The sequence below is a fragment of the Pogona vitticeps genome, chromosome 12, assembly GCF_051106095.1.
Source record: "Pogona vitticeps strain Pit_001003342236 chromosome 12, PviZW2.1, whole genome shotgun sequence".
NCBI classification, from domain to species: Eukaryota; Metazoa; Chordata; class Lepidosauria; order Squamata; family Agamidae; genus Pogona; species Pogona vitticeps.
In genome coordinates, this window is record NC_135794.1 from 15,152,177 (window position 1) to 15,166,009 (window position 13,833).

The window sequence follows — 13,833 nt, forward strand, 5'->3', positions numbered from 1 at the left end:
AATCTTCCAGCACTATTTCTTGTTTTATTTTAGACTGCCCCATCATAGGGTTTTCAGTCCAGCAGCGGTTTACCACTGTCTTACTCATTGTGTTTCTCTGCCCCCATCCCCACTGGAACTATCCTTTCTCTTCTATCCATGATTCCTGAAGAGGGTGGATGCAATCTTACTTAGTCTGTGGACATTCTGCTTTGGGTGACCCTGCCAGGGAGCCAGGCTGTGATGGGAGTCTAACTCAACCCCCCCACACACACACACACTAAGTAAAGGGCGGGAAGTACTTTGCACATGCTCAGAGGTGACGCGGTTTCTCACATTCCCGGGCATCTTTCTCCCTCTCGCCTTGAAGTCCCCGCCGCCGCCTCCAACCGCGGAGCCGCCGGGGAAAGCGGGCGCAGGCAAGGGGGCGGGCTCTGGCGGAGGCCCCGCCCATAGGCCCCGCCCCCGTCCTGCTGGGAGGCGGGTTTAAGGGCGCTCGTGCGGCGGCAACTTTCCCAACCGAGCCGAAGAGGCGCCGGGAAGGACCGCGGAGCCCAAGCAGGCGGGCGGGCAGGCGGGCAGCGCTCCGGCTCCGTCCGCTTCCCCTTCGCCCGCCCAGGCCGGCTCCCCCTCGGCCGCCTCTCTCGCCCGGAAAGCCTTCCAGCCCTCGGCGTCTTCCCCCCAGGTAGGTGCCCCTCGCTCGGCGCGGCGGGAAGCGGGGGGGGGGGAGGGCAACCGCACTTCTGGGAGCGTGCAGAGTGCTTTTCCTCGGGGTCCCCTCGGCGTCCCTCTGCCATGTAAAGGGCGCGACGGACCCGGCGCTCGTGTTTGTTGCAGGGTGTTTGTTCTTTTACTCCTTATTGTTGGTTTCGTTCCCCGCGCTCTCCGGCGAGGCGAAGGGACGGCGAGCGGGCGGCAGCTGTGCCTCGTGAGCCCCTTGCCTTCCCCCGCCTCCTCGCTGGCCCTTCGCCGACCCTGAGCTCGGCTACCAACATCCTACAGGCAAGAGACGAGAGACTTTCCCCAAAGCCGAAGGAGTCCTCCCTTCTCCTTCCTCCCCCGCCCAGTTCTGAGCTCCCAAGTTCCTAGTCCGTAGGATGGCTCCCTCCTTAGGCTTCCGTGCCCTTGCCTCAGGCGCCGCCAGGCAACGCTTCTCCTTCCTTCTCCTCCTCCTCGTAAGGAACGGACACCGCCAGGGCAACGCGCCGGATGCTTTCCAGACTCACCTTCGCCCGTTCGGATCGGGAAAGCTTCTCTTAATGAATCATCCCCATCAATGCCATCACTTCTAGAGGGGGATTCCTGGTCCCAGGTGGGCTTTTCTCCAGGCACGCGGAGGAGGAGGAGGAGGAGGCTTCGACTGTCCGAGGGCCGTCTCCCCCCCCCTCCCGAGGCTGCCGTGGGGAAGGAGACACCCCCCCTCCAGAGAAGGCGCCCTTTGTGCTCTTCCCAGTTGCTGCAGAGCTCCTCGCCCGCCCGCCCCCCCGATCTTTGGGGTGAGCGGAGCCTGGCGTGGAAAGGCCGGGGAGAGAAAGAAGAAGAAGAGCCAGATCCTGATTTTCCTCAGAGTAGCCTTCCTCCTCCATGTGTTTGGAGAAGCAGTTCCGAGCCCCCCCCCCCACCCGCTGCTAGTGTGAGACCAACTTCTGATCTCTCTCTCTCCCCCCCCCCCTTGCCCGGCACCTTCCTCCGCTGGCGAGCGCTGCAGTTTTCCCTGCTCCGAATTCACGCCACGCAGCCCGAGCGCTTGATGGATGGGGTTCCCCCGGGGGGGGGGCGGCCGAGTGGGAGGGGCGGCGCGGGCATCGGAGGGGGGAGGCCGTCGGGTGGCGAGGCTGGAGGAAACGGGGGAGGGGGAAAGAGGGACCCTGCCGGCAAAGGTGGACCCTCTTTCTGGCCGGCTGGAGGGTGGCCAAACCCAGCCCTTCGGCCCCCCGCCCGGATCTGCAGAGCGGAGCCGAGGGGGGGGGACGGGCGGGCGGGCGCCCTCGCAAGTTTGCTCTCCCCCCCCCCCGCCCGGGCGCCAGAAATGGATTTCGGTGCTCGGGGGAGAAGCCGCGGGTCGATCCCCCGGGGGGGGGCGGCTTCGCGGGGCCGCGGAGAGTTGTGATAAGGGGGCTCCTGTGGGCGCGCGCGGGGGGGGGCGTTCAGAGCCAAAGGCCGCCGGAACGCGCTCGGATCCGTGGGGCATCGCCGCCCCCGTAGTGTCAACGTAAGGAAACCTCGGGGCTTTGCTGTTCCCTTTTGCCATTTGCGGCGCCTGGTCTCCGCCCGGTGAACTTTGGGGAAGCACCCGCCTCCCCCCCCCCCTCCACTTCCCCATGGAAATGGAGAGGAGCCGAGCCCTAGTCGGAGGACAAGGGCGTCGGTGCCGCCCAGTTTCCGAAGCCCTCCGGTCCGCAGCAGCCTGTTGGTACCCCCGGGTTGCTGGCCCGCGGGGGCCGGAGCTTCCCCCTTCCCCACATTGCAGGGAGTGGGCTTGGCAGATGCGCTCAGGATCACAGCCTGGTCTCTGGATGATGGAGAGCCAATGTGGCAAAGTGGCTGGTAGGACGCAGTATTTTAGTTTCAAGTTTACTTCTTTGCCCGCTTGCAGGGTCTGCAATAACTCATGCGCCATGATTCTTTTCTGACAAATGTAAATGCTCAGAAATCTCTCCATCCTGCTCAGGTCAAAATTTCCCTAAAGAGCATATAGGAGGTAAGAGAGGAGGGTGGAGATCACTCTTTGGTTATAATACTCTTAGAACCGCAGAACTGGAAGGGACCTTATGGATCCTTGAGTCCAGAGCCTGCCAAGGAGGCCCAGTGGGGAATCGAACCCTCAACCTTTGTTTCAGAGGACTCAATTGGAATAAAAATAAACAAATAAGCAAACACAGCTAATAAACACATGGACCAAATAGAAAGTCAAGTTGCTCAATTAAATTGTGACTTTTTAAGTCTTGAGGGCCTCGGCACTTGCCCTTTGAATGATACAGTACTTTAGTGATTCAATAAAGATATTTCTAAAGTCTCATTTTGTATACATGGGAAGCAGCTACCCCCTCAAAGTGATGCACGGATGTACACCAAAGCAGTTGAAGTTGCCCATCTTTAGAGATTGGCATCTGTAGGTAGCGGGGTTCATAATTTGGTTCCTGGGGGTTTGGGAGTGGTCATTGTTTTAGAAACTCAGTTTCATAAAGGATGATCATATGCATGTTGATCATATGTGAGTCTTCTCCCATGGGGATGTGTTTCCATCAAAGTGTATATTAGCTGAGAAATCAATGGAGCAGAAGTAACTGGCACTGAATCATCTTGAGTTGGGAGGGATGGGTTGCCTTTGGAATGCTTTTCGCTTGCTATGTAGCTGGATATTTGCATGCGGAAGTAATTGTTGCAAGCGCAGGCGGTCATTCTGGTGGCTTCCGATGATACAAAGGTAAATGAGACACCTTTACCCTCTGAAGCTACGAAATTCTCCTGGATATAAGAAGTGGCTTTACTTCAAAACAGAATCCTTCCTTCCTTCTGTTCTTGCCCCATCTCACCCCTCAAATACCTTGCAAACTTTTCTGTCAGTGCCTTACGCCAACACTTGTTTGTGCTGTTTTGTTCATTCCGAGAGTAATTTTGCAGGTGTCATAATGGAGGCAATTTCTGTCTTCGGTTTTTCAGAACTGAATAAAATATGATTATATTCTGCCTGGAGGAAAATCAAATAGATAATTGAATGGTCCTTTACAAATTTAAATATTTGTAAAAGTCAAAAACAAACCACTACATGTTTCAGGCCCTCACCCTACCTACATACTTTGGCGAACCTTTCTAGCCATATTTTTTTTAAAAAAAAAAAACACCGTCAAATGGTTTTGCCTGACAAATTTGTCTCCCATTATGCTTCAAGCTACCATTATTGTTCAATGTCTTAAAGCAAATGTGCTACTCAGCAAAATGGTGATTCCTTGAAACTAGGCAGTTCCTAATGGAATCATGCACAGAGGTTTTAAAAGCCGTTCGCACAAACGGCTTCTCTCTGTTTGGCGTACAGCTCCCCCTAACCCTTCTCATCTAAATGTGAGAAATTGTTTCTGAGCAACTACAAAACACAGGCTTGGTTGTGACTGGAGCTGCTAATATCATATTTAGTGTGCCAGTTGGTTGCTGTAAAAACTGCAAAAGGAAGCAAAGATGGCACATACTAAAGAGCAGCATACTAAATAGTTGTGTATAATTGCCACTTTTGGATATTGAGCTTTTGAATTATTTGGGACAGCAGCTCAGAAGTGGGGGGTTGGGTATGACAGAATGGTGGCTTCATAGAGTTAAGCTAATTCTCACCATAAATAAAAATTCTGAGTTTGGTGCTGTTTCAGTTAAGAAGTATATATTCAATCATGCTTATGCCTAGCTATGCTTAGTATAAGTAGTACCAGTTTGTATCAGCTTGCCATGTTAGATATTAAAGAACATATGAGTATCAAGTCCTGACCTTTTACTAGCATAAGGAAAGGAATCCGTTGAATGTGTTCTCAAAAGAATGAAGGAAAACAAGAAGGGGGTGGCATGGGAAAGGTTACGCAAAAAGAGAGGAGCTGAAACATAATAAAGATGGCAGAAGTCAACTAGGGTAAAAGTCAGCTCTACTAGAGATCAACTATACAAGCCAGATGAGGACTATGTGACTAATAGGGTATATCAACGTTAGTGCACATCTGTAAACTCCGAGACACATTGTTCGGGTATTAACTCAAATGTATTCTTTTATTCTACAGAATACACAATTAAAAGTATTTTTGTAGTGGGTCTTCTCTTCCATTCCCACCTTGTGGGTAATTGGAAATTGGTCTAGTAACGTGTTCGAACTGTTAATTTTTGCAAGATTTCTCTTGCTGTTGTCAGAATACCAGAATTTTAAATACTAGTGTGGAATTAAACAATTTGAGGTCCCCACATTCTTTAATTTAATTTCATTGATTTCTAGAAGTTTTAGTCTTCCCTTGGTTACAAAACAGTGTCAAGGTGGTCTATAGTGAAATCAATAAATAAAGAGAAAGACTTTGTGAAATGCAACAGTGTAGCATAAATAACAATTATTTGTAGACAGCATCACCCCTTCCACTCTGCCAATTTTTTTGGCCAATGTCCAAAGTTCAGCATTGGGGGGGGGGAATGCCTCCTCTTCCCCACGTCTTCTTTGCTTGCGAATTTGGGACGTCAAGGTATATCCTGAGGGGTAGGGTTAATATTGTCAGAGGACCGATCCCAGAATCTCCCAGCCAATGAACTGTGCTGGCTAGAAAGATTGTGGGAGTCCCAAAAGATTGTATAGTCCAAAAAAGTTACCTTTTGGAAGATTGTGCAGTCCAAAAAAAGTAACGTTTCTGAGTTCTGGCGTGTTGCTTGGCTTTGGAGTCACCCGAAACATTTCCATATCTCAGCTAAACAAGGTGCCGTTGGGGCCCCCGAAGGCCTTGAGCAATGGGACGTTTGGCCCAAAGACCTTGTGGGGCAGTTGAGGAGAACCTGTTGCCTAGCTTTGCAAAAAAATGGTTCCTGGCCCAATTTGCTTCACAGGGTGTCAGGCAGGGGTGGGGAAGGCAGGATGGAGGGGGGAAATGTAGTGGCAAAAAATGTCTGCTAGAAGAGAAGGGTGATGGGGAGAGCAGTGCATGCTGCTTGAGTGGGGATTTGAACCCAGGTCTGAGTCCTCCTCCATCTGTGATAGAACACTGAATTTCAGTGAGCTAATATCCTTCTGGAAATGGGATGGCAGTTGCTTTCCAAGGAAAGACAATGCAGGGACTGTTTGTTTCATTTGTTTCACAAGCGATGGCCCTAGAGGCAATTGTTCTTCCAAAGTCATTACATTAGAGAGCGAAAACAACCTCTCCTATAATACCCTTGCAATCCACCCGCACTGCAGCTTCCACCCACCCGATGCATTCCACATGGGTTGGGCAACACGTCCCACCATTCTTAGCCAGCATGGGAGTTGTAGACCAATCCCCGGGAAGAAATTGTCTGGGCCAAAGTAGGAATGGAGCTTTTTAAAAAAAGTAATTTGTTCCCGTTGCTTGTTGACATTTCTGAAAAGGAACCGGTTGCCATTACCCCTTACATCCTGCTTGTTACTTTACATGATTTGTGGGTGAGGAAACGGAATCTTAAAGGCTGATCAGAGAATGACATAAAACTTGAAAATGTCTTGTCATGATGTCTTGTAAAATACCCTTTAAAGCTAGTTTTTTTTTTAAGTAATGAGAAAATGTGGCTCATGACACTAGCAAAAGCAACTCCCCCCCCTATTTATTATATATCTTTTGAAATACAACTCACAATCCATCCCATTCATTGCTGTTTTGCTTCATGGCTCATTGCTGGTATCATCCTCTCAGGTACTAGATTGGGGCCCTTTTCCATCTCCCCTCCCCCATTTATTTCCCTCCCACTTCCCTCTTCTTATCTGTTATGCACTATTTTGTTTGCCCCGTCTGTTCTCATGCAGTGGTAAACGCGAAGCAGGCATTGGCGTATGTACCAGTTTAGCAAGTAGGCTGAAGGAGTTGTAATATCGAGGAGGGATTAGGTGGGGAGAGGTGTGCTTTTTTGATTCCAAAAAGAATTTAAAGCTAAAGCCGAAATGGCCAATGGATGGGCCAGCTCCCTAAGGAAATCACAGCCTTGAGTTTGCAAAAAATGAGCAGGGCTCTTGAGGACAGGAGGACATTTTGGAGATTGTCCATTCATGGAGTCACCAAAAGTCGGAGGTGACCTGACCACACATAACAACAATGAGAAGCCCGGTGGCACTTCCAGCCCATTGGCTCCTGCTATTCTCTGGTAGCAGTCGGAACCAGTTTATAGCAATTCTAAATAGGGCTTTCGAGATAATTAAGGAGTGGTTCTGCCACATCAGCCCATGGGTTTTCATGACTGAGGGGGATTTGAACCCAGGTTTGAATCCTAGCCCATCACTCCATCTGTTATACCACTCTGAATATCGGTGAGTTAATATCATTCTGGAAACGGGATGGCAGTTCCTTTTCTGCATTTCAAGGTGGGACTAAGCATTTTTGAAGCAGTGTATGGCTCAGCCTGCTCCATCTTCAAGGACAGGTGGAGACAGTACAGTTCACTGCAGAAGCATTTTTTAAGCATTTTCTTTCATGCATCTATCTTTTAAAATCAGTTATTAAATGCAAGTACATTGCTGCTATGTGCTGTCAGGTAGGGACTAACTTAGAGCAATCCTAGTGGGTCTTTCAAAGTAAATGAGGTATTTAAAGAGTGATTTTGCCAGTTACACACAAACACACACACACAGAGTGAATTTTAATGGGCAAGTGGGGATTTGAACCCAGGCCTCTTGAGTCTTAGTCCATCACTCTGTCCACTACACCAAACTGGTTATGTTTATTAAACACATACTTCACTGTAAATTCATTTAATTATCAGCACACAATTATTCAGTTACGAGACTTGTAACAAAAGATATACTAAACCTTTTTTAAAAGAAAGAACATGCTACATTTACTTAAAATACTTATTAAGAAATCACAGCTGGGTTTTGAAGAAAGTTTTATGATATTTAAAAAAAGGGGTACAGTCCAGTTGAAAGGAGTTGACCCCAGAAATATTTAATCGTTGTGGAATCCATTTTTTTTCCAGAGCAGACCTGATGTGGGTGAGAGAAAATTTCATTGTGGCTAAAATGGTGGACACCAGAATGGAAGTTAGGTTTTCGGTATCATGTAAAGATAATATTTTGGTGCCTTTTTATGCTGCTGTGCAATTGTTTCAAAAAGTGCTTTTTGTGCCAATGAGGAGACTGCTTTTAAGGGGGAAAAAAAATAAAAACAAAAAGGCCAGACTCCTGTTATTTTGCTATGGCACATAATAGAGTGCGTGTAAATCTTGGCAGTGAATTGCTGCCAGCTAAGTCAGCGCTGGTGTTTGCTATTGCACACCGCCGGGCGCACCTCAGCAGCAACACGACTGTCCCATCTTTCAGTATTCACTGTCAGGTTTTACGCCTATTGCGTTTCATTGATGGGTGCTGCTAGTAGGGTTGTGACTATCGCAATAGTGGAAGCCCGCTTGCAGTGGTAGGTTCGCCTGCTTGACACTAAGGCACATATGAAAACACTTTTCAGAAAAAGAGGAGAGCACTGATGAGTTCACATACACCTTCAGTGACTGCACTCTGTTTATCCCCCCTTCTTGAAATGCAAAATTGGCAGAGGTTTTTCAGGTGGAAGAATTGCTGGGAAATTAGGCGACGAAGGCCATTTGATGATGTCATGTGGGAGCCCTTTAGAAATGGCGTGAACACAATGTGGTTATCACGCCATGACAGATGCTTCATGTAGCAGCCTCCTTAAGCATGTTTAATTCCTGAAAGTAATATAAAGTTCCTGAAGACTTTTTCATTTGTCTCCCCAAGTATAGTGTGGAGATATTATAATAACTATTTATACATACACTGAGATTGATCAAGTATTCCTAGGGTTGGTTAGATAATTCTTGATAAGCCTGAATTGTTTTAGCTGTGTTTTTTTAAAAGTTGGGGGAAAAATCTAGCTGGGAAACTGATAGAAAGCCTATACTGATCGTGAAGGTCTGTAGGACCTGAATCTGCAATTATGGTACAGTTTTGCAAATCACGTTTCTCCAGAACCACTTGTGTTGTATCTCAAATGTGGAAATGCAACTTCTAAGACAAATTCCCTCTCTTCTCTTATCCCTCTTGCTTTTGAGGAGGAGAGGCTGAAATTTCACAGCACAGAATTCAGAAATATGAATGCTTTGAGAACCTGGGTTTCTGCACTTTCAGAAAACCCATTGGGATAAGAAGCTTGAAGAAAAGAGACTGATAATTTAAAAGGATTGAGATTGTTAATTGGGCCATCCTAGTAAGGGGGGGATTCTTTGTACGATCCTTTGGATACAGTAATGGCCCTGACCTTCTTTTGGATAGGTGTCAGCTGGGAGTGGTGTGTATTGTTAAAAATACTGGGTAACAGATTCTTCCTGAAGGCAGAGGGACTTGACAGGTAAAAAGCACTTGCTCTACCTAAAAAGATCACACACAGTACTTGATGTGGCAACCTGGACTAGTTCATATGGGGTAATGAGAAAATGGCGCTGCTTTTTGCTTTCTCTTCCTACAGGCACCGTGGATGGAACTGGGTAAATTTTGTCTGGATGGGGGTCCAGCAGAAGAAGGCTTTGCACCTCCGCTTGGTGTTGTCCTATGGGAGAGACAGGGCAAGGACCGACTAAGTGGCATGCGTTCTGATGTGCTTCAGTTTTGGCTATGTTTGTTGTCATAACAACCAGGACTCTGGGCCATTTCACACAAGGCATTTAATTAATTCATTATAAGCCTTTTTTACGCCGTGGTGGCGGTGGTGGCGCTGCGGGTTAAACCACAGAAGCCTCTGTGCTGCAGGGTCAGAAGACCAGCCGTTGTTAGATTGAATCCACGCGACCGGAGGGAGCTCCCGTCGCTTGTCCCAGCTCCTCACCAACCTAGCAGTTTGAAAGTATGCAAATGCGAGTAGATAAATAGGTACCACCTTGGTGGGAAGGTAAAACAGCGTTCCCTAGTCACGCTGGCCACGTGGCAATGGAAACTGTCTTCGGACAAGCGCTGGCTCTATGGCTTGAAAACGGGATGAGCACCACCCCCTAGAGTCAGACACGACTGGACTAAGAATGTCAAGGGGAACCTTTACCCTTTACCTCCAAAATATCACCACTTGCAGGCTTCCAGAGCAGTTTAGAAAGCAGACAGTCCTTTTCCTAAGTGCTGGAACTACTCTCTGAATATAGACAGAGAAGCCTTTTGTTATTGTTGTTGATATCTCAGGCAAGCCTTGGTACCTTCAGTCTTTAGCATTTCTTACACCATCCTTCCAGTTTTAAGATACTCCTATATTCACTGCTCTGGTTATACAGCCTTCCACCTGTACATGCCTGTTTTCAGTTTCATCTCATCCAAGAGTTCCTGTTCTACAACAGCTGGTTCTTTGGAGGTCTTCCAGTTTCCCTTCTCCCCGGAGCAAGTTGTGATTGTACCTCCAGCATTCCACCTTTCAGAATCTTCTACTTCTGTTGAATTCTTTTTTTTTTTTTGTATCCAGATTCCCAGCCCATGATGCTCTACCCCTACCCCATCGTTCTCCGAGCTCCCCAAATCATCTTTCCTGAAATCCCAGGTGTATTGTCCAACTCTGCTCAGATCTCCCCTCCCTTGTGACCACAGATCCCAAGATAGCTTGGGCAATCTCTGCAGCACTGAGGAGGGTCTTCCAGTACAGAAAGTATTTGGTTTAATCACTTGTTCCTTGGAAATACTCCACTGCAGCTTGTGAGTAATTTCCAAACACATTCAAAGAGCTGTCCACGTGCATTAAGAGGAGAATAGATTCATTGACATGTGGCGGTTGTTAGAGTTCTCAAGTAACGGCAAAACTATAAATGCTTGTAGACAAAGAACGCCTGTCAAAACAGGATGTTTGCTTTTTGAGCTTGAAAGGGTTTTTTTTTATCTGCTTGCTACAGCTAGCTTACTCTGTAGTCAAATTAAGACAAGACTGCTGCATTGTTGCAATAAATGTAGTGTTAATTAGTCTTTTGGTTGCTTTTATCTTAAATTGAAGAGATGTAAAATATCTCACTTTTTAGAAATGTTTGGGCAATTAATTTTAAATTGAATGTAACTTCCACTGGTAGAAGATAAGCATGATCAAAAGCTAAGACCATCTATATTCTCTCCTCTGTCCCATGAAAGAGAATTACTAAATACAGATATTTCCCCTGCCCAGTTGTCTCTGTTCCTTCTGGAGGGAGGGAAAAGCCTATTTCCTCTGGATCTCCAGTAGAAAGGAACTTGGCATAAAAAAAGGGTCAGCAGGTGGAAGGAGCTACTCCTAAGACAGGAGGTGACAAAGATGTATCGTATGAAAAGACCAAGATATTTTAGAAATGCTGGCCTTTGGATTAGCTTTGTTCCCTTAAAACATCCCAGGGTTGATCAACATTTATGCTGCACAATATTTTGTGCATCTTTGGCTCTGATCCCTTGCCAACATTTATTCTTATGGAGCAGAAGTATCAAGAGCCCAAAATTTACTGCTGTATAGATTGTAAGATGCTTTTTTAGAATCATCCATGGTACTCTGGCAAAGAATGTACGTATATTAAACCAATACTGGCTGTACAAAGAGCATTATGAAGGGCTATTTTTTTTAAAGATGCATTTTGGAATAATCTGTGCAGAGTGCCTATCCATCAAGGCTGACTTTGCTGCAAGAGGCAGTTAAAATCCTGGCTTGTAAAAGGCACGTTCAGTTAACCCAGAAAGTGATCATTTATAGAACATTGTGATTCTACTTAATCGGAAATGAGCTTTGAGAATGGCCTGTGTGTCTGATTCTGGCCCCAGAACTTGAATTCATCTGTACTGAAGATGAACATATTTAATTTTCTCCTTTTCTACACTTGGAGGCTTTCAAAAGACACAGACAGGGGGAGAGGGAGAGGGAGAAAGAGAGGTTGCAAGGGTTATTGCACTACTGTGAAAGCAAGGAGTGAAAAATATAAAATCAGTTGTTAAAATGAGGTTCATTTGTTCACCTCCTGCTAAAGTTCAGTGGGATGTGAAATTCTGTTTTGTGAAAGAGGAGGGTGGGTCTGGACACATTTGTTTAGAAATGTATCCCCGTAGTTAATATGTGGTGCTGCATATAAGGCATAGAGAGGGAACTACATTCTTGAGTTCCATGAAACAGAGTGAGGCATCCTGTTGTATCTTGGTTCTAGGCAGGCTGGTTCAAGTGGCAGAGTCTTAACAATCTAAGGTCAATAAAGGCAAAAAGCATATGAGCAAGTAGACCACTCAAACAAGAAAAATCTAGAAGTGGAGTTAGAAGGCAGAGTGGAGCTCAAACTAACAGAGTCCTATCAGCAGCAAATCAAATGAAATAAGTGAGGGTGGATCTAGAGACAGGATCAGGCAACTGTCAAGAGTCTAGAACCCGCCGGGTTTCAACAGCATTGAGGTAAGAGATAGTTCAAGACCCCAAAGAAATTCAGTCCGAAGTCAGGTTGCATAAAGCAGTGATATCGGCAGACAAGGAATGGATCAATAACTGATAAACTCAGGCAGTCAGAGAGACATTGCATTCAGCAGCCTTGGATAATAAAGGATATTTATTAGGATTAAAACATGGATCCTGGGTTGCTTTCACCACACCTGAGACACAGCTGTAAGCATTTCAGCAGCTGGTCCCCAGTGTTACCTGCAGCTGAATTGCCAAAGATGACTACAAGGGGAACTTGAGAGGGATGCTTTCGGTACCAAACTGGGGAAAAGCTTCAAGATGAGCCCAAACACATTGACCTGGTTTGGCCAGCCTTCTCCATCTCCTCCAACATGACCTTCAGTCTCTTCTTGCTGTACTCTGGAGGGAGTGCCTGCTTTTGTGAATGCCATTTTCTTATTTGTTTAGATATATATTTTAAAAGCAATGAAAATGCGATGAAAAGTAATTAGTAATTAGATAATTGAAAGGCTTAGAAAGAATAACAGGTATCCATGGAGTGGAAAGAAGACGGATTGGGTAATTTTCCCTATTTTAATCTTTTAATTTTATTTGAAATCGTGTATCTTTTAATTTGTCTTTTAATATTTAACTCGTGTTTTGTGTGAATTTTAATGCTGTGAGCTGTCTTCGGTCCCTTTGTTGGGAGAAATGTGGTCTACTACTACTACTACTACTACTACTACTACTACTACTACTACTACTACTACTACTACAACAATAGTAATAGTAGTAGTAGTAGTAGTAGTAGTAGTAGTAGTAGTAATAATAATAATAATAATAATAATAATAATAATAATAATAATAATAATAATAATAATAATAATAATAATAATAATAATAATAATAATAATAATAATAATAATAATAATAATAATAATAATAATAATAATAATAATAAAAATAGAGTGACAATCCCTTTCAAAAGGAACTTGATATTGCAAAGTTTATACGTTTTGGATACCCTCTATTGCCTTTGATGCAGAAAACGCATTCAGAGGGAAGTGTTGAAGGTGCAGGCCAATGCAGGAGACAGGGCTCTTCCTTGACCAAGACAGGACCACGTGGCAGGTTGCAGACAAAAAAGAGTGGTGAGCTTGATGCCACTGCTGAACCTCCAGCTTCTGCCGCCTGAGGCTCTTGCCCCATTTTGCTAATGGAAGGTCTGGCGCTGGGTGTCTTTCTTCCACAGAGAGCTGCTCCTCATTTGTTTCAGATATAAGTTTTTTAATTTGATAAAAGTTTTTCAAACAATTGGTTAGTTTCATGCATTACCATGATGACTGGATAATAGTATATTATACTGTATTCTTACTGCCATTGTTCTGTTGCACTATGAAAATTGTTAATAAATTTTGTTTAAAAAAATCTGTATATTCATAGGGACGTGGTGGCACTGTGGGTTAAACCGCAGAAGCCTCTGTGCTGCAAGGTCAGAAGACCAGCCATTGTAAGATCAAATCCACGTGATGGAGTGAGCTCCCGTCACTTGTCCCAGCTCCTGCCAACCTAGCAGTTCAAAAGCATGTAAAAATGAAAGTAGATAAATAGGTACCACCTTGGTGGGAAGGTCACGGTGTTCCGTGTCTAGTTGTGCTGGCCACGTGACCACGGAAACAGTCTTTGGACAAACGCTCTATGGCTTGGAAACAGGGTTGAGCACCGTGCCCTAGAGTTGGACACAACTGGACTAAATGTCAAGGGGAACCTTTACCTTATATTATGGGAATTTCCCCCCTAAAGTTTTTAAAATATGAAT

The 13,833-nt window shown here is 45.7% G+C and overlaps 1 protein-coding gene across 9 annotated transcripts in view; it reads left to right on the forward strand.

Annotated features, from left to right (window-relative positions):
- Window positions 1-516: 516 nt before the first annotated feature.
- The window catches only part of MEGF11 (multiple EGF like domains 11), a 474,775-nt gene continuing 461,458 nt past the window's right edge, over window positions 517-13,833 (forward strand). For all 9 annotated transcript variants that reach the window (XR_013538901.1, XR_013538902.1, XR_013538903.1 and 6 more), the window contains exon 1: window positions 517-664. The gene's annotated coding sequence lies outside the window, so the exon portion shown is untranslated. The remainder of the gene's footprint in view (window positions 665-13,833) is intronic.